At 43.4% G+C, this 26,805-nt stretch overlaps 1 protein-coding gene across 1 annotated transcript in view; it reads right to left on the bottom strand.

Moving 5' to 3' along the window:
• Positions 1-26,071, bottom strand: part of RNF222 (ring finger protein 222) — a gene marked incomplete at its 3' end in the record, with an annotated part of 55,502 nt that extends 29,431 nt beyond the window's left edge. Inside the window, exon 1 of the mRNA XM_081321980.1 lies at positions 25,979-26,071. The remainder of the gene's footprint in view (positions 1-25,978) is intronic.
• Between the last annotated feature and the right edge of the window lie 734 nt (positions 26,072-26,805).

Here is a 26,805-nt window from a genome sequence, read left to right as displayed (position 1 = left end):
GTGGAATGAGCAGGCTCCATTACACTCGTAACTCAAGGACTACCTGTAATTACAGTATACACCTAGGTTTTAGGAGATGACATTTACTACATTTATTGCTATAATGTTGCTATATTTCTACTGGGTAATATTTTTTAGTTTTGGTCATAGGCTGTATTGGCTTATGCTGTATTTATTATGTGAGAAGCATTGTGGGAAAGCAAAACAGGTATTAGGTCCACATGGCTGGCAATGGAGGGAATGCTGGCACCGTTATTGCCCCAGGGCTTACCACAGGTATACAAAGTGTACTTTGCAAGGCCCCTCCTAAACCAAGAAACTGGCATGAAGGCAACCGTAGGAGATGGATTACACTGAAAGGCAGCAATTGGCCTAAACTTTTCATAAGAGTTTTGGGACTGAATGGATGTTAGTTCAAATATTTTAGTACTGGAGCACCCTGAGAGCTAATACTGAATTTCAGTGGGTTGGCAAGTTATGGTTAAATAGGCACTTCCAGTGGTTAAAAATGTTACATTTCTGCTTGCCCGTCAGTCTATTTGCCCTTGGAAAACTTTGGGAGACTAATTAAGAGATAATGGAGAATGCTCATGATTGCTGTGCGCTGTCTTCCTCAGAATAATTATCTACAGATATAATTCCTGTTTCAACCCCTATTTCACTCCCAATTCTCAGAAACCTGCCTTTAAACTTTCCAGAATTCTGCACAACACAAAATCTAGGTTTATTTATCTTGAAAATAGGCTGGCTTGGCTTGGTCTGGCCTGCTATCTGCTGTCACATTTGCAGCTTCAAATATACTGAAGATGTCCTTGGGTTGGAACATTTCAGGAGGTGAATGGCTGGCCCTGTTCAATGTTCAAGTTTTCTACTTCTTCTGAAGCCAAGTTTTCCCCTTAATAAACACTCTAACCCTTAACGAATACTCTTTTCTAGGCTTTTACACAAGATCTGACAGATAAAGTTTGATTTTTGTATGACAAAGTAATGAATCTAATTATATAAAATGCCAGTGAAGTAAATGCAAATGTGATTCTTGCTTCATTACACACAAAGCTGATTAATTATTAAATTGGGATTTGTACAAATCCAGTTTTTTTTAATCTGTTCTCTACTACTTTATGAATTTGCAGCCACCGCCTGCTTTCACTTCACATTACATGCCACAAGATGGCACTACAGATTATCATTTCTTATCCAGTGTTCACTTTTGCACCCTGACAAATCCAGGACTTTATAGTTACTGTAAAAACATTTGATATAAAAATGCTTACAGTCTTTTAGTGATGTTCCACAGCAAATAACAGCAGCAAGAATAACAACTATTTTGACTATATTTGACTCTTAAGAACTACCAGATGTCATAACTCACGGGTCGGCAACCTGTGGCTCCGGAGCCGCATGCGGCTCTTTGAGCCGTCTCCTGCGGCTCCCAGCCGCCCAGTGCGCGCGCACCTCTTCGAACGGGCAGTGGTGCGCGCGCACCTCTCCAAATGGAGAGTGGCACCGCCCGTTTGGAGAGGTGCGCGCGCACCTCCCAGAATGGGTGGAGATGCACGCGCACCTCCCCAAACCTTTGAAGAGGTGCGCGCGGAGCTCCGCGCGAACGGGCCGCGGCGTCGCTCTTTGAGGACGCTGCCGCGGCCCGTCTGCAAAGCTGCCGAAAGCGGCAGCTTTGCAGATGGGCCACGGCAGCTTCCTGAAAGAGCGATGCCGCGGCCCGTTCCGAGAGGTGCGCGCGCACCTCCCCAAACCTTTGGAGAGGTGCGCGCGTACCTCCGCACGAACGGGCCACAGCGTCGCTCTTTGAGGACGCTGCCGCGGCCTGTCTGCAAAGCTGCCGAAAGCGGCAGCTTTGCAGATGGGCCACGGCAGCTTCCTGAAAGAGCAACGCCGCGGCCCGTTCCGAGAGGTGCGCGCGCACCTCCCCGAATGGGCGGAGCTGCGCGCGCACCTCCCCAAACCTTTGGAGAGGTGCGCGCGTACCTCCGCGCGAACGGGCCACAGCGTCGCTCTTTGAGGACGCTGCCGCGGCCCGTCTGCAAAGCTGCCGAAAGCGGCAGCTTTGCAGATGGGCCACGGCAGCTTCCTGAAAGAGCGATGCCGCGGCCCGTTCCGAGAGGTGCGCGCGCACCTCCCCGAATGGGCGGAGCTGCGCGCGCACCTCCCCAAACCTTTGGAGAGGTGCGCGCGTACCTCCGCACGAACGGGCCACAGCGTCGCTCTTTGAGGACGCTGCCGCGGCCTGTCTGCAAAGCTGCCGAAAGCGGCAGCTTTGCAGATGGGCCACGGCAGCTTCCTGAAAGAGCAACGCCACGGCCCGTTCCGAGAGGTGCGCGCGCACCTCCCCGAATGGGCGGAGCTGCGCGCGCACCTCCCCAAACCTTTGGAGAGGTGCGCGCATACCTCCGCGCGAACGGGCCACAGCGTCGCTCTTTGAGGACGCTGCCGCGGCCCGTCTGCAAAGCTGCCGAAAGCGGCAGCTTTGCAGATGGGCCACGGCAGCTTCCTCAAAGAGCGACGCCGCGGCCCGTTCTGAGAGGTGCGCGCGCACCTCCCCGAATGGGCGGAGCTGCGCGCGCACCTCCCCAAACCTTTGGAGAGGTGCGCGCGTACCTCCGCGCGAACGGGCCGCGGCGTCGCTCTTTGAGGAAGCTGCCGCGGCCCATCTGCAAAGCTGCCGAAAGCGGCAGCTTTGCAGACGGGCCGTTGCCGTCGGGCAACCGGGAACCGGTTCCATCTCACTTTTAAAAAAAATGGCAACCGCGTGCGTCCGCGCATGCGCAAAAAACCGTTTTGCGCATGCGCAAAACTTTTTTTGCACATGCGCGTGCATGGACACACGCGTGCGGCTCCCAGTTTTTTTAATTTGTGATGGAACCGGTTCCCGGTGGCTCTTTTCCTTTTTTAGGTTGCCGACCCCTGTCATAACTATTTTCAGAAATGTCAGAAAAATAAAAAATGGCTTTTGCTTGATATTAATGAGACCCCACCAAAAGAACCCTTTTGCCCAGATTATAAGGGCCACTATAAGAGGCCATCCTTAAATATCTTAATATTCCACGAAGTACAGTCTGAAGCTATTTGGGTTTTAATGGTCCCAAACTAATTGGAACAAGAAGGAAGCAAACAATCAGTTAGTTGTTTAGCAGCTGGTTTTTTAGCATTATTTCTCAGCTTTCCCTCATAAGTTAACCAGTATAGAAGTCCCACCCAAGAATCTATGAATAACTAGGTTATAGAAATGTGACTTTATTTTGCACCAGTTCATTTAGAAATTCCTCTGATCTGCGCAGGTAATAAAAGGAAATATTCTGGAATGTGTTCCAGGGTAGGTAGATAAATGCAAAGAACAAAGGTTCAGATAATTTGGAATGGAGGATGGGACTGTTCTCTACTTTTAGGACAGTTGTCAAACAGCAAGTATGACACAAATGCTGAAGACACAAGAAAGAAGAATGTTCCAATTTTAAATATAGAATGTATTGTGTCATGGGGGTGTTTTCTCATGCTAAACATCCTAACTTTAATTCCTGGCAATTCCTAGTTTTGCTGGGTAGAAAACCAGTAGTTGGGCTAGAAGGGAATTTACTCTTCAGCCTTACAGGACAAAAAAAAATAATTTTCTCACTGAAATGTTGCACTAGTGACTAACTACTAAGACTCAAGACTTTACAATGTAAATGTATGTTCCTGAAGCTTAGTTTCAATTTTGGTCTAGAGCAGGGGTAGGCAACCTCGGCTCTTTTATGACTCATGGACTTCAACTCCCAGCTGGCTCAGGAATTCTGGGAGTTGAAGTCCATGAGTCATAAAAGAGCCGAGGTTGCCTACCCCTGGTCTAGAGCCAGTGTGGGGAACTATGACCCTTTTATGACTTATGGAATTTAATTCCCAGAATTCAGGAGCCAGCCATACTGGCTCAGGAATTCTGGGAGTTGAAGTCCAAAAGTCATAAAGAGGCCATTGTTCCCCCCCCCTCTGATTTAGAGCATGTGCTAAGGCAGGGGTATCAAACTGCCAGCCCACGGGCCAGATGCGTCATGGCGAAACTGTGCCCATCCCACTGCTGGCAAAGGGAAAAAAAGTCATAATACATCTTTACACATTACGTGACGTTGCGAGTTTGACACCCCTGTACCAATGCTTGCTGCCTTCTCAAAAGTTCTGCAGAGAAAATGGAGGCTAGAGCTGGACTGGTGTATAGTCTAGCATGGACTTCAATTTGAAGTAGGGCTTCTGAGGTTAAGCTTCTACAGTTCTGTTTTTCCTCTTTTGGGAGAAAGGCTTGGGGTCCAGATATGATGTTTTGTAATGTGCTGACTGGGATCACATGTTAAGCCATGATTTGTTTTAATCATGGTTTGTTGTACAAGTCACAACTGATTTTTTAAATCTCTTGCCAAGCTACAAACCGCAGTCCCAAGGTTCACATAACACATTAAGCCGCACTAAAAAAAAATCCTTAAGGTTTAGCACAGAGGTCTTCAAACTTGGCCCTTTTATGACTTGTGGACTTTAACTCCCAGAATTCCTCAGCCAGCATGCCTGGCTGAGGAATTATGGGAGCTGAAGTCCACAAGTCATAAAAGGGGCAAGTTTGGAGACCCCTGGTTAGCATGTTGCAAATCCAAATCATGTCTGCCCTAGATTTAATATGAGGTAAGACTCAAAGCAATGCTCTTTGATGTGTGCTAATCTTCACAATACCCAAAATAGGAATTTAGGTCATAGTAAGCATTTGGTATTTGCTATTCTCTATTCTCTGTAATAATGAAATCTTAGCTGTAGGCAGTTAGTATCAATGAAAGGCTGGTTTGATGGCCATTCGTAACTAGATTGCATCACTCCAGTTAACTGCAATAGTAGACAGCAGGAAGAGAATAAGAAAGATAAAGATAGGGGATAAGCAAAAGAAAATGTGATCTTGATGGAAGTCTTGTTTAGATTATGTGGATTTTGAATGTAGGCAGATATTAGGTATAGAGCTGGTTGGTTTGGTTTGTTGTTGTTTTAGTTTGATTTTGGCTTATAGAGGAGGTGGGCTTCCTCTCCAATTCATATTCAGTTCTAGTTTAGGCATTAACCAAATATGGTGAGATGATCAGTTGAGCAACCTTGAATCACTTGAACAAGTTCATCAGATATATTTGAGTAAAGAACGTAGCTATCTGTTTGTAACCGTGATGACAAAAGGATATAGCATTGTGTCAGATGTTCTGCCCTACTACAGTTATGTTGCAATGTTACACACAAGTATGCAAGGCACATAACATTTCATCACCTCTACCTCCACTCTGTCCTCTGGATGCCTGTGGTAAAAATTCACCCAAAATGAAAAATATGGATAATCCAATACTTATCTTGAAAACTGTCTCTGCCTGCTTGGGTGTCCAGCTAATGGTAACTTCAAATATAGTGATAGCACTGGGGGCTACATTAAAGTGGAATTAAATAGGTCTGTGACACACGGTGAGTGACAGTATGTTTCTGTGTACAAGATGCCAAGGATAAAACAGGACCCAGCTACAGTATCATGCTAACTGGAGTTGGCAGTCCTAGCAAATTTGATTCTTGTTGAAAAGCCAATTTGACAGGTCTTGTCTTATATAGCAAGACAATTTTTATCATGTTGTTGTTACTGAACTGACAGTGGGCTTTTCTTGTTTCTTGTTTCCTGGAATCCTGATGATCAAAGAATAGTTTAAAATCATAATTTGAAGTTGCGGGTTTCTAGAAAATATAGGTCTCTATATCAACACTAGAAAAAGTGTGGTTGTATGTAGTTTACTAGCACCTCTGTTGTTGCCTGCTCCCTGAAGCATTTGATACATCATCATCATCATCATCATCATCATCATCATCATCATCATCATCATCATCATTATTATTTTGCATTGAAGGGATATGCAGGGAAGAGAGAAAAAAATAGATGGCAAGATTTGTAGATTTTCAAGGCACATATTTTACCTTTTAAAATGCAGGGAGCTTTTTTCTCAGGATGGTTCCTGGGCCCATTTTTCTGGGAGTATGTCTCTCCCTTGATAAAATTAGCCTCAAATGTATTGATGAGGAGCAGAGAACATGTTAAGATCACAGTAAATACTTGAGAGAGAGAAGTTCCCATTCTCTCCATTTTATCAAAAGTGTGTATCTACCAAATAGAATAACTTTTGGTAGACAACCCATAATTTGCAGGTATCAACTTTGCAAGGTAGCTAAGACAGGAAGCACACCCAAAGGTACTGTAAGATTACACTAACAAAATCCTGCAGGTCTGGAAGTACATTTCTTGCCTTTATAGGCCCCTTCTGACATATTTGCCATGCCCACATTCCTGCTGTGGGCTAAGCTGCCTGCTATTTGACTGTTGTCTAAAATGCAGCTCTTCCCCCTGTCTCCCAATGTCATTCCCACATACTATTATAGCAGGCCATATTCATCTCTAGTGAATGTGGCCCCTTTGCCACATATATCAGTATCCCAAGATCATGCTGCTGAAATGTAGTCACAAAAAGGAAGATTTTTGAAGATGCAAAATTGTTCCTTAGCGCGCTCTTAACTGCTTCAGTCTGGCAGTAAAAAGAATATTTTGGTTTCATGCTTACTTCAAACTGTACAGTGGTATTTCTGCTTCTTCTCCCAAAACTCAGTTTCCCTGGGTGCATTTGGTAAAGCCATATTCCTCCAATGGCTTATTCCATTTTTGGAATTCAGTTATTTTTCTTTACCTTCTTTTCACATATATTCCAGAAATTACTGTTGGAAGTTTGTTCTATTTATTTGCTTATTATAGAATTGATGCCTGTGCAATCAACTAGACTCTCAATGGTTTACAGAAAGAAGAACATAAAACAAGAATTTCCTACTAAAATATCCAGAATAGATAAATAAAGTATCTCATTCTTCACCCTATGGACCTGTATCATTTAAATCTCTATTCTTCGTTCCTATTATTGCCAAGTTTCATGGCATTTAGTATCATTTATAGTCTGAAACCTAAATGTCTGTCCATATCCACTTGAATTTTTTCCCCCTGGAAACAATGATTGTCAATAGTACATTCCCCTGTCAACAGTACATTAACTTGGCATACTTCAGGCTAATGTAATATTTTTACATGGATTTCTCCAATGAAAACATTTAGGCACTGAAAGCTATATCCCATCAGCCTGGGTGGCCTGTCAGTTAAAAGAATAAATTCAGCCAAGACAAAAATAAGGAAAATCTATGATGTTTTTTCAAACACCGATAATTAAAATGTTCCTTTATTCTTAAATAAATATTCCTTTGTTTGTATTTTAATAGGTATTGCCTTGAAATTTGAGCGATCCTGATTCTCCTTTTTTATTTAAAACTCCTTTGCCAGATTATTTCATGCTTTAAAAGAGATTCATGCATACAGCTTGGACTTAGGTGTTAAACAAGATTTGAGTTGGAAATTTATTAAGACAGTAGATTCTTTACAGATTAACAGTGCACGTTCTCCCAAAAACATCATAATGAAAAGAGAGATTGGGTGACAATTTAATCTTTAACCAAGCAGGAGAGATTTTATAAAGTTTTTGAGTTTTAAATTAAGCATGCAAAAATCCTGAGATTCTGAGCTGTTATAAAATCATCTTCTCTGAATCAGCAGTAGAAAATGTAAGGATACAGAAATGCTAACTCCAGAGCCACGAATCAAGAAGCTGCTCTAAGAGGGCCTTTGTGCTATTGAACGTGACATTGCATTAGATACCAGGATGAAATTTAAGTGGCATGTTGCTCTACTCTTCTGAGGGGTGAAAGATAGTAAAATCAATAAAGTCTTTAGAGAGTTTCCAAAGTTATCTCAAATCAGGTACTTCTTCTAGAAAATTATGATCAAGCTTTAAAGGGAACTTCTAACGTACCTGCCTAGACATGAAACCAAAGAGAATGAGTCATTTGAGAAAAATCATGATATCTCACTAAGGATCTACCTTATACCATATAGAACTTGCTATTGTTGCCAGCTGGCATTGAGGGCTGGCAGAAAAAGGGAACCCCAGGCTATCTTCATGCTACAGCAAATCCCTACAAAGTTAATAATACAGACACCTGTTTCCAGAGGCATCAACAACAGTTGCCCAGTGATTTTCAGATGTGTTCCTGTCTATTGCATGGGGTAGAAACAACTGAAAGACAAAATTTATGCCAGTCTTTGGCTTGGAATTTTACAGGACTCCATGCAGTGTTGACATGGGTGTTTCTATCATTACTCCATGCATGCTACTCTTTATATGGTGTATTTCTGGGGCTTTTCCAACAGAGAAGTACCAAGAAAAAGCTAATATGGAACAACTGCCAGGGGCTCTAGCTGTCCCTTGTTGTTTACAGGCATTTTCTCATTTCCCCATGACACAGAGGGTGTATTTCACAATCCTTTTCGATCCTTCAGTCACCAGTTGAAGGGGAATGCTTCTGCTTGTCCAGGAAAGATAACTGCTGTATAGCCCAACGTTTTCTTTAGGAATGTTTAGAATCAAGAAAGGTAAGAAAACATCAGCTAGGTAAAAATTATGGCCAGGTTGGCTATTTTTTTTTTAAAAAATGCAACATTTTGCACGCAGACAGAATCACTGATTGCTTCAAGAAGAAAAAGCCAAGAAAGGTTAAAGCCAAGCCTGCTGTCTATATACGTCTGAGTCTGAGTGAGAAAATAGAGTGAGAGAGCAAGAACCCAAAGAATTTTATCTCAAAAGGCTATCCAACACCATGGTAATTGCATTACACACTTAAATACTTTAGATATTACACAGATTAGCAAGCTTTTTCTGTTTCACTACTGTGCAAAGTTATGGGATATGAATCCAGTTTCTCATTCCCCATTTGGAAAAAGAATGGTAGAATTATAGTAACATTTATAATTTTCACACATTTCAACCCCCAGTATCTTGTAGTAAAATAACAAAAAAACAAAAGGTAAATATTCCCTCAAATCAAGCTTGACTTTTAACAATAATATATACATTTCCATGTAGTTTTCTGGACAACAATATGGTGAAATGTCCAGGATCTTACATAACTTCTTACATAACTTTCCTAGTTTACCCTACAGCTCTGAGGTTTCCAGCAGTCTCCATTCAAAGTAAAACACAGGGAAAATTCATGCTGGCAGAAGAATTTTGGGCGTTGAAGTCAGCATATGTTGAAGTTCCCAAGGTTGAGAAACACTGGTGTATATAATACTGAGCTAAATAGTCCAATAATTTGGTTTCCTATTCCCTTCTCTCAGACTATGGGTCATTTAGGGCTGGTTTCTCTAAAGGTTACTTCAAAAAAGTTTTATAGCTGGTGGTGATTCAATAGAAAACATTCGTTGCTTGGCTATGTTAGATGTCAGATTAGGGCAGGATGTGGTTGCATAAGCTACCCAAAGCTACACTAGTAGTTGCTGCCTTGATCTAAACCCACATGTGCAAAATAAGACATGAGGACCAGCATTTCATTGCAGCAAACGGAATGAGGCTGTTAGTTTACAAAAATCTCTGATGCTTTGCCTGAAACCCCAAATATCCTTCATGCACTTTCTCTATATCTATAAAAATAAAATAGTATAAAAACTTATTTTTTTCTGTACCTATAAAAATAGAATTGAATAATAACTGCCTTACTCAGCTAGAATGAATTGTTAAGAGAGTGGGATTTATAGGTAGTCCTTGACTTACAAACACAACTGGGGCTAAAATTTCTGTGGCTAAGCAATGAGGTGGTTAAGTAAGTCATCACATGATCCTGCCCAATTTTATCACCTCTTTTGCCATGGTCGTTAAACAAATTACATGGTTGTTAAGGGAATTCGGCTTCAGTCCTGGTCTTTGCTTGTCAGAAGTTGGCTAGGAAGGTTGCAGATGGTGATTTTGAGACCCAGAGATCCCATAAAAACATGCCAATTGTCAAGCACCTGATTGTTGATCATGTGATCTTGGGGACACTGTGATGGTCATAAGTGCAAGGACCACTTATAAGTCACTTTTTCCAGCACTGTCATAATTTCAAACAGTCACTAAACAAATGGTCATATCAAGTACCACCTTTGTAGGATCTGAAAAATCCTCAAAAAGCACACATATTCATTTCTCTGACCTTGTGGCTTCCAGAGAAGTTGTGCTATAACTCAGGGGTCTCCAACCCTCGGTCTGTGGACCGGTACTGGGCTGCGGAATGCCAGCAACCGGTCCGCATAAACAACAAAGCCCATCTGCGGGATGTAGGCAGCACACAAAACCACACACTCTCCGGTCCGTGGAAAAGCCTTTCTCCACGGAACTGGTCCCTGGTACCCAAAAGGTTGGGGACCTCTGCTATAACTCACATATTTTGAAGCCGGGGTAATTGTTTCCAATAAACATGTTGATTCCTCCTTCTTTCTGGCTAAAGGAACTAATACTCTCTCTTTTCTTTTTTCCCTTCTCTATCTATCCCTTATAAGACTTTAAAAAACAATTATGAAAGCACAGTCTGCCTGTTTCTTAATGCAGCGAGCTGTTTAGGAGAAAATAATTGTTCACACAGCAGCACAGAAATATAGCAATCACTTAAAATTTAGAAAAAGTGTTTTCTCCCTTTATGGTTAAAACATTTGAAATAATATAGGGAATTCTTTTAATATAAATTATGATAGTTTACAAAAATTAATAAGTAAACAGAAGCATACTGTATACTATTTCCCACAGCAAGGAAAAGCAGAGATGGTTAAATTGATTCCTTCATCCAAAGAAGAGAATATATTTAATTTTGTTTCTATTTGGAAATTGCTTCCAGATTTTGTGCTTGCAATGGGGGAAAAATAGAACTTTGATTTTGTTTCTGCTGATTAGATAGGTTTGTTGTTATAGAAATGGCTAGTATATGCTATTGTGTAAAGTTGAGGTTGTAACGTTATTAATTCCTACTGTGCTAAAGCGAGTTGGAAGTCAATGCTTTTTTCTTTCTTCTTCCCTCTTTCTTCCCTTCCCCCCCTTCCTAGTTTTCTATTACTTTTTTATTTCTCTTCATACTTTACATTTTAATAAATCAATAAAATGTGATTAAAAAATACAGTAATCACGCACACATTTGGAAGACATTATTCTAAGAAATCCTGACCTACAATTCTGAAAAGCTAAACCTGAAGATTCAGATAATTGCATCAGACTGGAACTCACACTAAACAGAGTGTATAAAGGATGTTTCTGTGCTGTATAAAGATCCTGGTTTAATAATTGTGCCCCCCCTTCCTTGTGGAATCCTGGGAATGGGGTTTCTGTGAAGAAAGCAGATAAGGACATCTTAAGAGAGTGTTCAGAATTCTTGAACCCCAGCTCCAAATTGACAGAAAAGAAAATAGTTTTTGTTTCTGAGAGGAAAGGCCAAGGAGCATTTCAGTAAATGAAGGGAAACAGCTACTCCTGTAAGGGTTGACTTAATCTGTAAATCCAGCATGCTAACAGTTACTTTTTGTAGATGGTACAGTCACAGAATTTATGCTTATAGGTCTCCTATTCTATGTTAGGGCTTAATGCAGAGCTGATCCAATTGTCTGCTTTACTAGCTGGCGCTAGCATATGCTTGAAGCAGCAGATGCTCCATACTTTTTGCTCTCTGAAATTCATGACATGGAAGGACTAATCTTTACTTATGCTATCTGGAGAGAAATCCAACCCCAGCCATCCAATAGCTACATCAGGCTACATTTATGTTTATTGATAATATAATGGAGTACAAAGGAGGCTAGCCGTTCAAAATCAGGCCCATTCTGTAAATTTGATAAAACCACTTCTTTTCTCTCTTCGTCTTTACAAAATAACATGAGTAGCTATATCTCTATGATTGGCCGATACCCATTTATGACAACTAAGATTATACTTATCATTTATTTTATTTAATCTTATCAAATGTTATCAAATCAGATTGTACTATTGTTCATTTGGCCCCATCCAGCACGTAAAGCTAAATAAGCAAACACATTAAGAGTGCACATACCTACAGATGCATAATCTGCACACACACAGTATATGTACTGTGTCAAATTTATCCAGAATCACCAAAATGATCGAGTTTGGTTGCTTTGGGCCTTATAAAGGCACGTGTACCTGTATATGTAGCCATGCATCCTTTCAACCACACCCACATAAGAACAAAAATGAAGCATATACCAATCCCATTATTTAATCCATCAGCATCTGCTTTTCCAAACCCTGGCAGCTCACCCCTGGGCATTATGCCTGCTGCTGCATGTTAGCTGACAAAGGCGAACAAGAATGTAGCATCTCCCTCCATTTTCTCACCTTTAGTACTTTTTCTGGTGGGAATATTGAAAAAGTGGAGATGCTGCTGGTGAAGAAATAAAAAAAGCCAATGAAATCTAACCAGCACACTAGAAGATAAAAAAAAACATTTGTAATGGTCTGGACCAGCTTGAAAACTAGACTGAAAATTAAAAATGAAATTTACCAGTAATAGACACAAATGAAAAGCAGTATATTTAGAAAACAGAACTTGAGTGTACAGATATAGGAGGAGGGATACCCCATGATTGTGAACATGTCTTCAGTATTGTGCGGTAATAAGTAACAGGAGAATAATCAGATCACAGCACCTCCTATGATATGTGATTAATTCGGTCCCATAATCTATCCTAGAACTCTGTGTCAGCTCAGGAGAACATCCACAAAAATGTAGATAAGGATACTGGAAGAACTGGCAACTTGACTCTCCCCTCTTCCTGGTTTACTTCTGGCCTCTTCCTTCGTACCTTTCTACATCTGTGCACTCTCTAACATGGTCAACAAAATGAGTTTCTTTTCCCAAGGCTTAGATACTATTATCCCTGATTATTTACCCAGAAAAGATAACTCCAGTTAAATCAGTATCCAGCTGAACACAATTAGGAGTCCCTCCAGAAACTCTAGTTATTGTTGCTACAGCAGCAAATGGGATTGCTATTGGTGGCTGTGAAGAAGTTGATTGAAGAAGATTCACTCCACAGGGGGCCCCAAGGGGTGCTTCCCTCAGCATCAAATAAATAACCAATGTTGTACTAGCCACTTCGTAGAGATGTAGCACCTCAGCAGCATTTTTTAATGCTTGAGGACAGATTATAATAATAGAAGACAGGCTTCAGGGGAGCGATACAGATTCTTAGGATATTCATCCTGCTAATCCAGTGAGCTGGGGAAATTGAGACCTACAATTGTTCTTCCTGGCACTGTTGCATCTTATGAAGGTTCATCTGCTTTCCAAATCTAAAAATAACTTCAGATAAATGTAATTGGCATTGCTTCTCTTCTCCCCCCCAAAAGAATTCTAGGCTTTGTAGTTTAATTAAGATACTGTAAAGATTAAACCTTTATCCTTATCATCCTTCCTCTGGAACAAATCACAACAATCAAACTAGTTTAGGGTAATTTTTTTAATAAACATATACTATCAGTAATAATGGCTGAAGCTGTTGCTCATCCCATATACCTCTAAATTCCATTCGTTTGCATCTTACATAGAGAATTTCATTGTAGGCAAGGAGAAAGGACCACATGCCTTGTTATCTGGGAGGAGTTCAACCTGGTTGCTCTTAAAGAAATGGAGAGGGTTCTTGTGCTATGAGCTTGGCCACCTGTGTTTTGGATCTATGGCCCTCCTGGCTGGTTAAGGTCTCCTAGGAGATGGCATGTAGTGGGGCCCAAGAGATGATTAATGTCTATTTCAGGAAGGAGGTGACATTGCTCCCCTGTAGAAGGCCGTGTGCACCCACTTCCCAAGAAAACTCCCTTGAACCCCACAGTACTGGACACTTTTTGTCCAGTATCCAATCTTTTTAAGGAAAATTGTTAAGAGGTTGGTGTACAGCTACAAAGGAGCTTGGATGAAGCAGATTATTTGGACCCTTTGCAGTCCAGCCCCAGGCAGAGCACTGAAACAGCATTGGTTGCACTTGTTGATGACCTCTGGTGAGCTTGGGATGGAAGTGGTGCAGCTATTCTGGCCCTCCTGGACCTTTCAGTGGCTTTCAACACCTTCTGGAACAGCTTCAGAGGTTGGGAGTGTGAAGCATAATGCTATGGTGGCTCTCCTTCTTCCTCCATGGCTATTCAGTCTTGGTAGGAGACGAGAGGTCAAGCCGTAAGCCCTTGTAATGCCTTTTGTGTCCTAGGGCTTGAGCCTTTTTTTGCTCCTTTTTAATATCTACATCAAACTTCTAGGGGAAAACGTCTGTTGGTAAAAGGTCTTGTATTGTCAGTATGTTGATGATACCCAATTATATATATCCACCCCAAGTGATGCTGTTGTAGTGTTGATCAAGTGTCTGGTGGCTGTAAGGGTCTGGCTTCAACTGAACCCTGGCAAGATGGAATGGCTATGGGTTTTTGGCCCTTTATGCCCAGCAATATCTGAATCTGGACAGGTTGGCACTTTCCTAGATGGAGCTGGTGAGCAATTTGGGGGTCCCCCTGGACTCACAGTTCTTGCTTGAGGAACACATGGCACCTGTAGCTAGTGGTGGTCTTTGCATGGATTCCTCTACTGCATCAATTGCACTTTTTCCAGGACCACCACCTCCCATTTGGATTGCTGGAATGCACTTTACATGGGGCTGCCCTTGAAGACCACTTAAAAACTGGCCCAGAATATAGGTAGCAGTGTGCACAGTGATAGTTCCCCATATTTTACCTATGTAACACCTCTGTTGCATGAGCTGCACTGACTTCCAGTCTCCTTTTGGGTGCAATTTAAGGTGCTAGTCCATCACCTTTAAAGCAATTTCCAATCTACCCATCTACCTATCCAATCAGGTCAGTTAAGATGGGCACGTTCCTAATCCTTTCCCTTAAACATTGCCATTTGATGGGAACTAGGACGCATGCCTTTTCTGGGGCAGCCCCTGCTCTATGGAACACCCTTTCCTTTGAGGTGTTCAGCAGCCTCCACCCTTTTTAGCCTTACATAAAGCACTGAAGACTTGGCTGTTTTCCCCAAGTCCTGGGGTAAGAGGAGGTGACTACATATTGGAAGCTTGACTTGGCATCAAGTATTTGTTCCTAATATGTTTGGGTTTTATAGTTTAAATGTGGTTTTAATTTTTGATTAGGATCAGCCCAGAATTTGTTATAGTATGGGTGGCTACATACATGTTTTAAATAAATAAAATGTAGAAAACAGCAGAAGCACATTTTAAAAGATACAAAGAAATCCATTATTTGGGCTACCTTTCAAAAACATCCTTCAGCAGAAGTTCCCAGAATAATGTGTAAATTGCCAGAGAGGGCTACTAGGGCTGCACTTCAGTTATTTTAGTACAACCAAATTAAATACTTCCATTTAGAAAAGACACAAGGACTATTTTAATCTCTGTCTTTTGGGAATCAGTTGGGTCCTCTGTAAATCTGAAGAGATGAATCCAAACAGATTGGAGACGAAATTGCTGCTCCTCACACCCGCTTCTTTGGTGCAAAGAGCAATTGCACTATCTGTGCATTGCTTACAGAAATTGTTACCCAGTAACAGGGAGGCTCATCTCTCTGGCAAAATTCCACAATCATTCCTGTGAACTGATTTGCATGTGAAAAGTGAGCTTCCTTCCATGGCTAGAGTCTATTATGCAAGCTCTGAAATATCCTTGCCTGGGAACTGGCATTCTATTACTCTAAGTTGGCCTGTGCTCATTGGTCCTAGAAGTAAGCAGCTCTCGTGCCATATGGTGGCACAGGAACCCCCCACCAGAGGGTACAATTAATTGTTTGTAGGCTTTTCCTTTATAGCAACGCTTCAGAAACGCACCCACTGACTTTTCTCTCAAGGCCACGTGCTTAGGCACCACATCCAACTGGCAGAAAGCCAATGATATTGAGAATTCTGCAGCTTTCCGCATCTTCACTGGAAACCAAAGAAAATAAAACAGGCTGTGAGAAGTTTTGGTAGAAGCAGTTTCCTGTATGAAACTGAATCCTATACCTAATCAGGAATGTCATTCCATAACAGATCTAATGTGTCCAGTGAGATTTACTCTGCTGGGAATAAGAAAATTGTGTCCAGCATTTGCTTTGTGTAATATATATTGCATTCCAGTTCATGAACCTAAGTATTAAACATATATGCATAATTCACTAGAAATTATTCTTTTTAAATAGATTATAATTTTTCATTTTATGATACATGCAAGCTATAAGGGAAAAAGGAACAGTGGGAATTTATGTATGTGACACGTCTTGATTTCCATAAATTTGGCTTAATTAAGCAATTCATTAAATATAGTAAACGTGAATATGAGACAGCGATTTCAGTTCAAATCACATTTCTTGCATAAAGAGTTTCCAAAAGGGTTAAAAGAGACTTCAAAACACTGACATCCAAATTATAAAATTTGAATAATGGTATTTGTGCTTTTGGTGGTTATAAAATGTTGAACTTCGTAAAATAAGGTTTTTCACCAGCAATGCAAAATTAGGCTTCACCTTGTTTTAAATTATTTGAAAGTAAGCATTCTGAACTGATAATATTTATATCAAAACATATGTTTTGCTCTGGCTTTTTATAAAATGATTTCTTTATTAGGCATCTTTGTAGACAAATTAATATTATGGCTTACTATTAACTAGGAGCAGATCCTTTAATTTTTTTTTCATTTGCATCAAGGAGAAATAAAAGTTTGGTCTGAAGTTAAATATTGTTTATTTTCAATTTTTAAGGAAGCTTTTTAGAATGTAGCCCCTATTTTCATACTTTATATCAGAGTTCCCCAAAGTTTCCGTGTTTGAGGACTGGCGGGAGGGAGGGGATGGTTCCATGCGAGCGGCACCTCTATTTGCACAAGCAGCGTGCATGTGTGTCTGCCGCTCATGCAAATGGGGCAACCGCATACACTCACCTGCTGCTCGCACAAGTGGGGATGCACCTGCGCGCGCTCTCGCCGGCTGTTTCCGCAGCTCGGTTGCAACCCCTCATGGCCCACAGGTTGGGAACCCCTGCTTTACATGTATAAATGTTGTATCATTGTCATATCTGCATCTTTGTAAACATACACAATCATTATGTGCAATAGTATCCATGAATGCTCCTGTGCAATTGGATGAATTGATTAATACTTTTACTTGGCACTGATTTTACAACTTTATTTTAAGTTTGCAACTTTATTACTGTAAACCAGCAATGGAGTAATGTGCAGATGTATGATTTTACACTAACTGAAAATAGATTCAGGTGTCCTAATGGTAAGTGTCCATTAACAAACTGGATACCATGGATGAAATCTCCCCCTTTTCACCAACACCATCTTCCCTCATTATCTCTGGAGAATCAAGGCATTCTTCAGAGCAGACACAGTAATAAACTGAAGGAGAAAATGGAAGCTCAACTCTTGAGTGACCTCAGAATGGATATAAAAGTTCATGAAAGTGCACTGGAAGAACGGAAGGGTCAAAGAACTAAAACTTCCACTGCAAAAGCAAAAGCCACCTGCTGAAACTGGAAAAAGACTGATAGAATATTCTTGCCAACTTAGATGTGGAAGTTTTGGAACAAATCCACTTTCTGGATTTTTCACAATGGAAAGTAGACCTGATTTGTTTCTGTTTGGTAGATTAACTAACACAAGCAGTCACCATATAAGTAGCTTCAGATCTTATAAAAATAATAAATATATAATGCCAGTACCTTTTATTGAGCTACTCCAAGTGCAGAAAGTGGAACCAGGAAATATTAGTAGGAGGAGCTGCAATCACTTCTCCAGCTTCCCAAATCTTTTAGAATACCAGATCAATAACCCACTATCAAAACTGACCCTGCCACGTGATAACATTTCAAACAACCAATTTTTGCTCCATTTGGCTTCTGTACTGGAATGAGGGGATGGGCAGAATGCCTGTCCTTTGCTCCGAAATAAAATATTTGGGATTAGCTACATTATAAGAAACAGCACAGAAGTACAGATCTCTATTAGATGCATCACTGGAAGACCTGAAGGACTAAGTTGTGATTACTAAGAATTTACTCTGGTTTGAAGCCGCATAATCAATCAATCACTTTTTAAATCTTGTAGGCCATATGAAAGCATTCCTAATATTGGTGCTGTATTTCTAGCTGTTGTCACAGATGAAATTTATGTATTGCTGTTCAAAATAATACCTTATAATACAAACATAACATTGTTCTTAGCACTCCTGACAATTCAAGAAAAAGCAAATACGGTGCACGTGATAGCAGGAAGGGCAAATTTTACACATAACTTCCAAGAATGTTGCTGGCTTATCTAAACAATGAACTTTTTCACATGGTAACTTTAAAACAGAAGATTGTGTACAAACTAGGAATCACGTTTTGTAGTTACAAAATAGGCCCATTGTTGCTATTTTGCAGCATTCCAGTTTTAAGATGCCCACATATTTAAAATCTGGTTTCCAGTAATAAAGTTGCAAGCTAAAAATAAAAGTTGTAAAATCAGCCCTAAGGAAAAGCATTAAGCGTTCCTCAAAAGCAAAACATCTGTAAAGCATCAAGTGAAAGTGCCAGCAGGCTCTGAAGGCACCATTTCCCACCAGGCTCAGTTCCTCAAGTAGACGCCCATGAGAATGAAGCAGAGGGAAAGAAAGCTTTGTGAGACTCCTGACCCCAAATTTCATGAGACACTCCTTCATTTCTGCTCTCAGGCCACTCTGCATTCCTATTCACCCCACCCCATGAGACTGATCTCACTTCAATACACTCCATTATGTCTCTTTTCTTTGGTCTCCTTTTCAGCGACTGACTTGGCTCTGCCTGGGAAGAACAGCCTCACCGTGGCTCCGAGGGAGTACTGGCTGCCCTGCGCAGGAAACAATTAATGCTAAGTGACTGTGCCTTTGTAAGCCCAAGGACTCAAAACCTGTTGAGAAGGCATGGGAACAACTGCAGATTGCAACAGGGGCAAGCAGAAGAAAATAAAAACCTTTCAAAACAAACATCGATTTTAAATCAGTGTTAACCAGACAGGCAGCCTCTATAAGGCCAGTCTGGAAAGGGAGGCCCTAACACTGTCTCTTTGTTAACACTATGAAAGCCCTGCCAGTATTAGACAAAGACAGATTTGCAAGGGATGTTGCCATGTGTCAGGTGCAATAGCTAAGTAGGGGAATGCAGGGGAAAGAAAGTGAATATAACCTCAGAGGAAAGGGACGCATTGCGTCAGTCCTGCCTTTCCTTAGCCATAGCTGGCTTTATAGCTGGGCACAGGGCACAACTGCATTCGTACAATTTCCGATCTGGCAGGGACAACTATCAAGCACAGGAATGTAGTAAAAAAAAAAAAGAAAAAGGTAGGGATGTTCTTACAAACCTGAGAAACACTGTAAACAATTAATTGCCATTAATTAGGCTGGAGCTTTTCAAGATGCTTGGAATTAATTAAGCTTAGATAATTGGTCAACAAGGAAATCACTGACAATGCATCCTACAGCACCCAAGGTTATTAGAGAGTTGCACAAAGGCTGAAGCAGGTGCTTCCATTGGCTCCCAGGTTCTATCGCAGCAGGACTTGGTTCCCAGGTAGTCCTCGACTTACAAACGTTCATTTTGGGACCTTTCGAAGTTACACTGACACTGAAAAAACCGACTTATGAACCATTTTTCAACTTATGACCCGTGTCATGCGATTTACATTCGGATGCTTGACAACTGGTTCATGTTTAGGACGGATGCCACGTCCCACGCTTTTGCAACCTTCTTACAAGCAAAGTCAATGGGGAAGCCAGATTCACTTAATTTAACAACTGCAACGATTCACGTGGCAAGAAAAGTTGTAAAATGCGGCAAAGCTCACTTAACAAATTTCTCACTTAGCAACATAAATTCTGGCCGCAGAAAAAAGTAGGATCGGGAGCTCCTCTGGGTAGGCAGCGTCCATCTTGAAAACTGCTTCTCGGCCTTCTCCTCAATCTCCTGATGACAAACCAGCCTTTGAGCCATTGTTCTGCACTTGACTCTGCTGATCTTGATCCAGGCCACACTTGCACAATCCGTAGAAAAGACTGCATGACAAATTAATTGTGGGGCACAAAGGAATAGCTGGCCTGCTAATCACCTGTTCAGCAACCACCGAAGAGGTGGCAATGATAGAATTGGTGACGTAGGCAAAGCCTGGAGGCATGGGAAGGGCTTTGGGACAGGGCCTCAAATCCTTCGTTAGTGGCTTGATGCCTGCTGGTGGTAAATTTATTTAAAAAAGAAAAACATTGGTGGGCCACACAGGAGTGCTCGATGGGCTGCCTACCACCACTATGTTGTAAGGCCTGATCTAGTCAATGGGCTAGATAGAAATCCCAACTGGCTAAGCCAGGGGTCGGCAACCTAAAAAAGGAAAAGAGCCACTGGGAACCGGTTCCATCACAAATTAAAAAAAGTGGGAGCCGTGTGCGTATGTCCATGCACGCGCATGCGCAAAAACCGTTTTGCGCATGCACAAAATGGTTTTGTGCGCATGCGCGGATGCACGCGGTTGCCATTTTTTTTAAAGTGAGATGGAACCGGTTCCCGGTTGCCCGACGGCGACGGCCCGTCTGCAAAGCTGCCGCTTTCGGCAGCTTCGCAGACGGGCCGCGGCAGCTTCCTCAAAGAGCGGCACCGCTGCCCCTTCGCGCGGAGGTACGCGCGCACCTCTCCAAAGGTTTGGGGAGGTGCGTGCGCACCTCCGGTCGTTCGGAGAGGTGCGCGCGCACCTCTCGGAATGGGCAGGGGCGCCGCTCTTCGAGAAAGCTGCCGCGGCCCGTCTGCAAAGCTGCCGCTTTCGGCAGCTTTGCAGACGGGCCGCGGCAGCTTCCTCAAAGAGCGGCGCCGCTGCCCCTTCGCGCGGAGGTACGCGCGCACCTCTCCAAAGGTTTGGGGAGGTGCGCGCACACCTCCGCCCATTCGGGGAGGTGCGCGCGCACCTCTCCAAACGGGCGGTGCCACTCTCCATTTGGCGAGGTGCGCGCCCACCACTGCCCGTTCGAATAGGTGCGCGTGCACCGGGCGGCTGGGAGCCGCAGGAGACGGCTCAAAGAGCCGCATGTGGCTCCGGAGCCGCGGGTTGCCGACCCGTGGGCTAAGCAGACAACCACAGGAAAATTTGAAGGCTTTGTATCAGCTGGTAGAGTGGTCTTGGCCAGCCAAAGACCACTCTTTGGAACTCAGTCAGCTGTGATCCTCTAGGTTCCCCCCCTGCCCCCTTGGGCACTTCAGATTTGCCAGTTCAAGCTGAATTGGGAGCTCTTTGTGATCAGTCAAATGGGCAGATATTAAAATGTCGGTTGTAGCTGCATAGATTGAAGCAGCTGCTCCGCCTGAAATGGAAACTCTGCATGGAGACTCATGTGGATGTGCAAGAAACTCTGGATTTGTGGATGGCAGGTTTGTATATGGCAGGACTGCTTTGGCAAGGAAAATACAGCCAGAAAAAAAACCCAGTAGCAATTTCTCTTCCTGAGCCCTAATGTAGTGTATGCTCTTCAAGCATACACGGAAATGTCAGCACAGCAGGGGGCTGGACAGCTCCAGGCTATAACCGCTTTGGCGGGAAAGCCTGAATAGAGCGAGTCGTTGACAACCCCAGGGCATGGTCAGCTCTGGCAGGAAGCCAGGGTTTAAATCCATTGGCCACCTGCACTGGCGGGAAGCCCAGGTTTAAATCTATTGGTCACCATTCACCTGGGCAGGTATAAAGAGACGCCAGGTAACCCCTTTGCTCCAGCTTCATTCCTGATCCAATAAAGAAATACTACCCAGCTCAAGTGTCCGTCTCTCCGTTCAACCACGCGACATTGCACCTAACCCCATAACAAGCCTACTTTCCCACAATTCTTGCGCTAGAGCAGGTTCCTCCCTTCTCAGTGTTCTTGCTCAGTGCTAAATACCGAACTCAAGCTGACCAGGCTTTCTTGGATAAAAGAAATGTATATTGATCCTGAAAGCTGCATTTTCCCAGAAAATATTCCAGATGATAATGGCAGCAAGCCTTTGGAGTCTCCAGACCTGTCCAAAAACAGGTTCAGGAAACCAACTGTACGTTGTTTACTTGATGGTAGACAATGCTGTGTGGGAGGAAGGGAAACAGGGATTCTGCCAATTACTGTCCCACATTGCATTACAGCACAGTGTATTCAGACAGTAATTATGAGCGGGCCACATTGCCAGAGTGAGGTAAAGACAGATTGTAGAGACAATATTTTTCATACCAACATACTTTTCTTTTGATTGAAGAATAGAAAGAAAATACATTATGCCAGACAAGCTCTGAATATGACAAATTAAATGGGGGCCTGTATGAATGGAATTTATGCAAAAACATGCTTGTAAAGATGTAAAGACAACATGAATCGGGTAGGTATTTGTACAATAGATCAGAATGGAATATGTAATTACCGTATATACTTGAGTATAAGCCGAATTTTTCAGCCCACTTTTTGGGCTGAAAAATTCCACTTCGGCTTATACTCCAGTCAACAAAAAAACTTACCGAGGACTTGTGCGCGGCCGAGGCTTTGGTGCTTCCGGGATCGCCCGCACCTCTCCCAAGCCACCGCCGTCCGAGACCTGCCGAAGTTTGGGGAGGTTTGGGGAGGTGCGCGCGCACCTCCCCAAACTCCGCGCCTTGCCTGCCTGCTTCTTTCCGCAGCGGAAAGAAGCAGGCAGGCAGGGCGCGGAGGAACGGAGACTTGCCGACGTTTGGGGAGGTTTGGGCGCCTCCCCAAACCTCGGCAGGTCTCCGTTCCTCCGCGCAGACCTGCCGACGTTTGGGGAGGTTTGGGCGCCTCCCCAAACCTCGGCAGGTCTCCGTTCCTCCTGCCGACCTTTGGGGAGGTTTGGGCGCCTCCCCAAACCTCCCCAAACCTCGGCAGGTCTCCGTTCCTCCTGCCGACCTTTGGGGAGGTTTGGGCGCCTCCCCAAACCTCCCCAAACCTCGGCAGGTCTCCGTTCCTCCTGCCAACCTTTGGGGAGGTTTGGGCGCCTCCCCAAACCTCGGCAGGTCTCCGTTCCTCCTGCCGACCTTTGGGGAGGTTTGGGCGCCTCCCCAAACGTCCCCAAACCTCGGCAGGTCTCCGTTCCTGTTTGGGGAGGTTTGGGCGCCTCCCCAAACCTCCCCAAACCTCGGCAGGTCTCCGTTCCTCCGCGCAGACCTGCCGACCTTTGGGGAGGTTTGGGCGCCTCCCCAAACGTCCCCAAACCTCGGCAGGTCTCCGTTCTTCCTGCCGACCTTTGGGGAGGTTTGGGCGCCTCCCCAAACCTCCCCAAACGTCGGCAGGTCTGCGCGGAGGAACGGAGACCTGCCGAGGTTTGGGGAGGCGCCCAAACCTCCCCAAACAGGAACGGAGACCTGCCGAGGTTTGGGGAGGTTTGGGGAGGCGCCCAAACCTCCCCAAACGTCGGCAGGTCTGCGCGGAGGAACGGAGACCTGCCGAGGTTTGGGGAGGTTTGGGGAGGCGCCCAAACCTCCCCAAACAGGAACGGAGACCTGCCGAGGTTTGGGGACGTTTGGGGAGGCGCCCAAACCTCCCCAAAGGTCGGCAGGTCTGCGCGGAGGAACGGAGACCTGCCGAGGTTTGGGGAGGTTTGGGGAGGCGCCCAAACCTCCCCAAACAGGAACGGAGACCTGCCGAGGTTTGGGGACGTTTGGGGAGGCTCCCAAACCTCCCCAAAGGTCGGCAGGTCTGCGCGGAGGAACGGAGACCTGCCGAGGTTTGGGGAGGTTTGGGGAGGCGCCCAAACCTCCCCAAACAGGAACGGAGACCTGCCGAGGTTTGGGGAGGTTTGGGGAGGCGCCCAAACCTCCCCAAACGTCGGCAGGTCTGCGCGGAGGAACGGAGACCTGCCGAGGTTTGGGGAGGTTTGGGGAGGCGCCCAAACCTCCCCAAACAGGAACGGAGACCTGCCGAGGTTTGGGGACGTTTGGGGAGGCGCCCAAACCTCCCCAAAGGTCGGCAGGTCTGCGCGGAGGAACGGAGACCTGCCGAGGTTTGGGGAGGCGCCCAAACCTCCCCAAACAGGAACGGAGACCTGCCGAGGTTTGGGGAGGTTTGGGGAGGCGCCCAAACCTCCCCAAAGGTCGGCAGGAGGAACGGAGACCTGCCGACGAGCCTTGGCCACACAGGGTATTCCTGTGTATTCAGGCTTGCAAAATGGCGGATCGAGCCTCTGCTGGCGGCAGAGGCTTGCAGAACGGCGGATCGGCTTATACTCGAGTCAATAACTTTTTCCAGTTTTTGGGGGTGAAATTGGGGGTCTCGGCTTATACTCGAGTCGGCTTATACTCAAGTATATACGGTATAAGAAAACAAAGTGTACACTGTGTGTGCATATATGTGGAGTTTGAGAGAATATGTGATCAAGAACAGCGAATATATATGCTACATAGACCTGTATGTGGGGGGGGGGGAACTATTTTGTAGTGCAATGTCTTCACTGGCATTGTTTTCATATTTACTCCAGTTACTCTGTCGGACAACAATTCCATCCCATTTTAAGGCATGAAGCAGTGGTGAGTTTTCAAGGAAACTACTGGTGGTCCTCAAATTACAACCACAATTGAGCCCAAAATTTCTGTTACTGAGTGAGACAGTTAAGTGAATTTTGCCCCATTTTACAACCTTTCTTGCCACAGTTGTTAATTGAATTACTATAGCTGTTATGTTAGTAGCATGGCTGATAAGTGACTCTGGCTTCCCTATGGACTTTGCTTGTCAGAAGGTTGCAAAAACTGATCAAATGACCCCAGGACATCATCATAGATATGTGTCAGTTTCCAAGCCTCTGAATTTTCACCACATGACCATGGGGATGCTGCAATGGTTGTGTGAAAGATGGTCACAAGTCAGTTTTTTCTGTGCTGTTGTAACTTCGAATCGTCACTAAGTGAACTATTGTAAGGCAAGGACTACCTGTACAAAATTGGGGAACATTAGCTTTTTGCTACTGAGCAGGGATTCTGGCCATCTATTCTGTAAATCTTCATTCTATGTCAAACAGAGTTCGAACAACTGCATAAAGTACATTGAAAAGGATTAGAATACAGAGTAGGATTAATTGCCAATAAAGGAAGGCCAAAGAAGAAAATGTTCAGTTGGCAAACAGGAATCACAAGTGTGCAATAAAAATCAAATAAAGCTATCAATCTAACAATGTGAGAAACAATGATAATGGAAGAAAAGGTAGGGATTCTTACATTCAAAAGTACCCCCTTTTACTCTCCCCAAATTTAGTCAAAATTTGATTTTTATTTTATTTTATTTTTATTTTATTTATCCCATTCTTGCTAAGTAACTTCTTAAATAAATTGCCACAGAAGAATTGGTGATACCAAGGGACTTTTCCATTCCAAAATAAATGAGATTTAAACATTTATGTATTCATTCGATTTACGTGCTACCTTAGACCAAATCTATTGGGCAGCTTATCATATAAAAATAGAATTAAAATATATAACTGAAATGGAAAACACTAAACAAGATAGCAAAGCTGGTCAATGGTGGGAAAACATACATCACCCACCCATCCTGGGCTGGAACCAAAAGAAGCAGCTGGACTTTTAAGGTTCTCCCCAATGCTTATAAAGAGATCAGAGACAGGAAAAAAATTATCTATTTATCCAAGGAGGGCCTCATAAGGAGGACATGCACCACCTTCTCCTTTAAAGCTGGAGACACCAACTCCTTCCTCAGAGGGCAACACCATCACATGGATCCAACTAGAGGTCAGCTCCCTGGCCCATTTTCATGACTTAGGACTGGAACTGGAATCTAGTTCAAGGCCTTAGTCACCTGGCCATTCCAAATGACAACTAGTGTTTGGCTGAACATCCATCAAATCCTTGGAGAAAATCTCAAAATCTCTTAAGAAGCCCATTGAGTTTATCAATCACTTCTTGTGGGCTGATCAATCCATCATTCTGTGTAAGATTGTGGTAAAATGACATAAAACCGCACACCCACCCACCCATAAAGAACTGAATTAGCATAAGTCCCCAAATCCAGCTTACCAGTCATTGTATTTGAACAAATGCCTTTTCTTGATCTCTTTTTATTTTGGATGTGCACAGCATAGCACTAATATATCACTCTCAGGAAAACTTTGTTGCATTCAAGAATTCTGGAGATAGGCACACTTACAAAACACTTTTTAGTCTGTTTCCTGTACTCCTTCCGGTCTTAACTTCCTGTGAACAAATCAGCTCTCCCACACAGATAAGCTTGATCCACTTCCCCTTTTACCACATTCATTGCTCTCTTGTGATGATGTATACTCCTTTCTCTTTGGAGAGAATCCCCAGACCTGCATGGGAAAGCATTATCTTTTACTTCCAGCCCATATAGCTAATTCAGAATATGACACTTTAAGGAGACATTGCTCTTTAGAAAAATCAGAGACGTGAGACATAGCTATAGCATACTTATTTCTGTGTTATTTAATATACAATAAAAGCATTAAGTATTCATTGCAGGACATCTACAAATATAAATGTTGCACGGATCTGAAAAACAACTAATGACCAAACTTAACAGTGTAAAAAATATCTAGATGCCATCACTAAGATCCCAATACAACTACAGGTAGTCCTCAATTTATGACGTTTTAGCCCAGAATTTATGTTGCTAAGTGAGAAATTTGTTCAGTGACTTTTGCCCCATTTTACAACTTTTCTTGCCACATTGGTTATGTGAACCACTGCAGTTGTTAATAGCAAGGTTGTTAAGTGAAGCTGGCTTCCCCACTGATTTTGCCTATCAGAAGCTTGTAAAAGGAGATTATATGACCCCGGGAAACTGTAACTGTCATAAACATGAGTCAGTTGTCAAGCAGCCAAAA

Source organism: Vipera berus (assembly GCF_964194415.1).
Source record: "Vipera berus genome assembly, chromosome: 2".
Lineage (NCBI taxonomy): Eukaryota > Metazoa > Chordata > Lepidosauria > Squamata > Viperidae > Vipera > Vipera berus.
The sequence above is the reverse complement of the archived record's forward strand: the minus strand, read 5'-3'. Positions and strand labels throughout refer to the sequence as shown.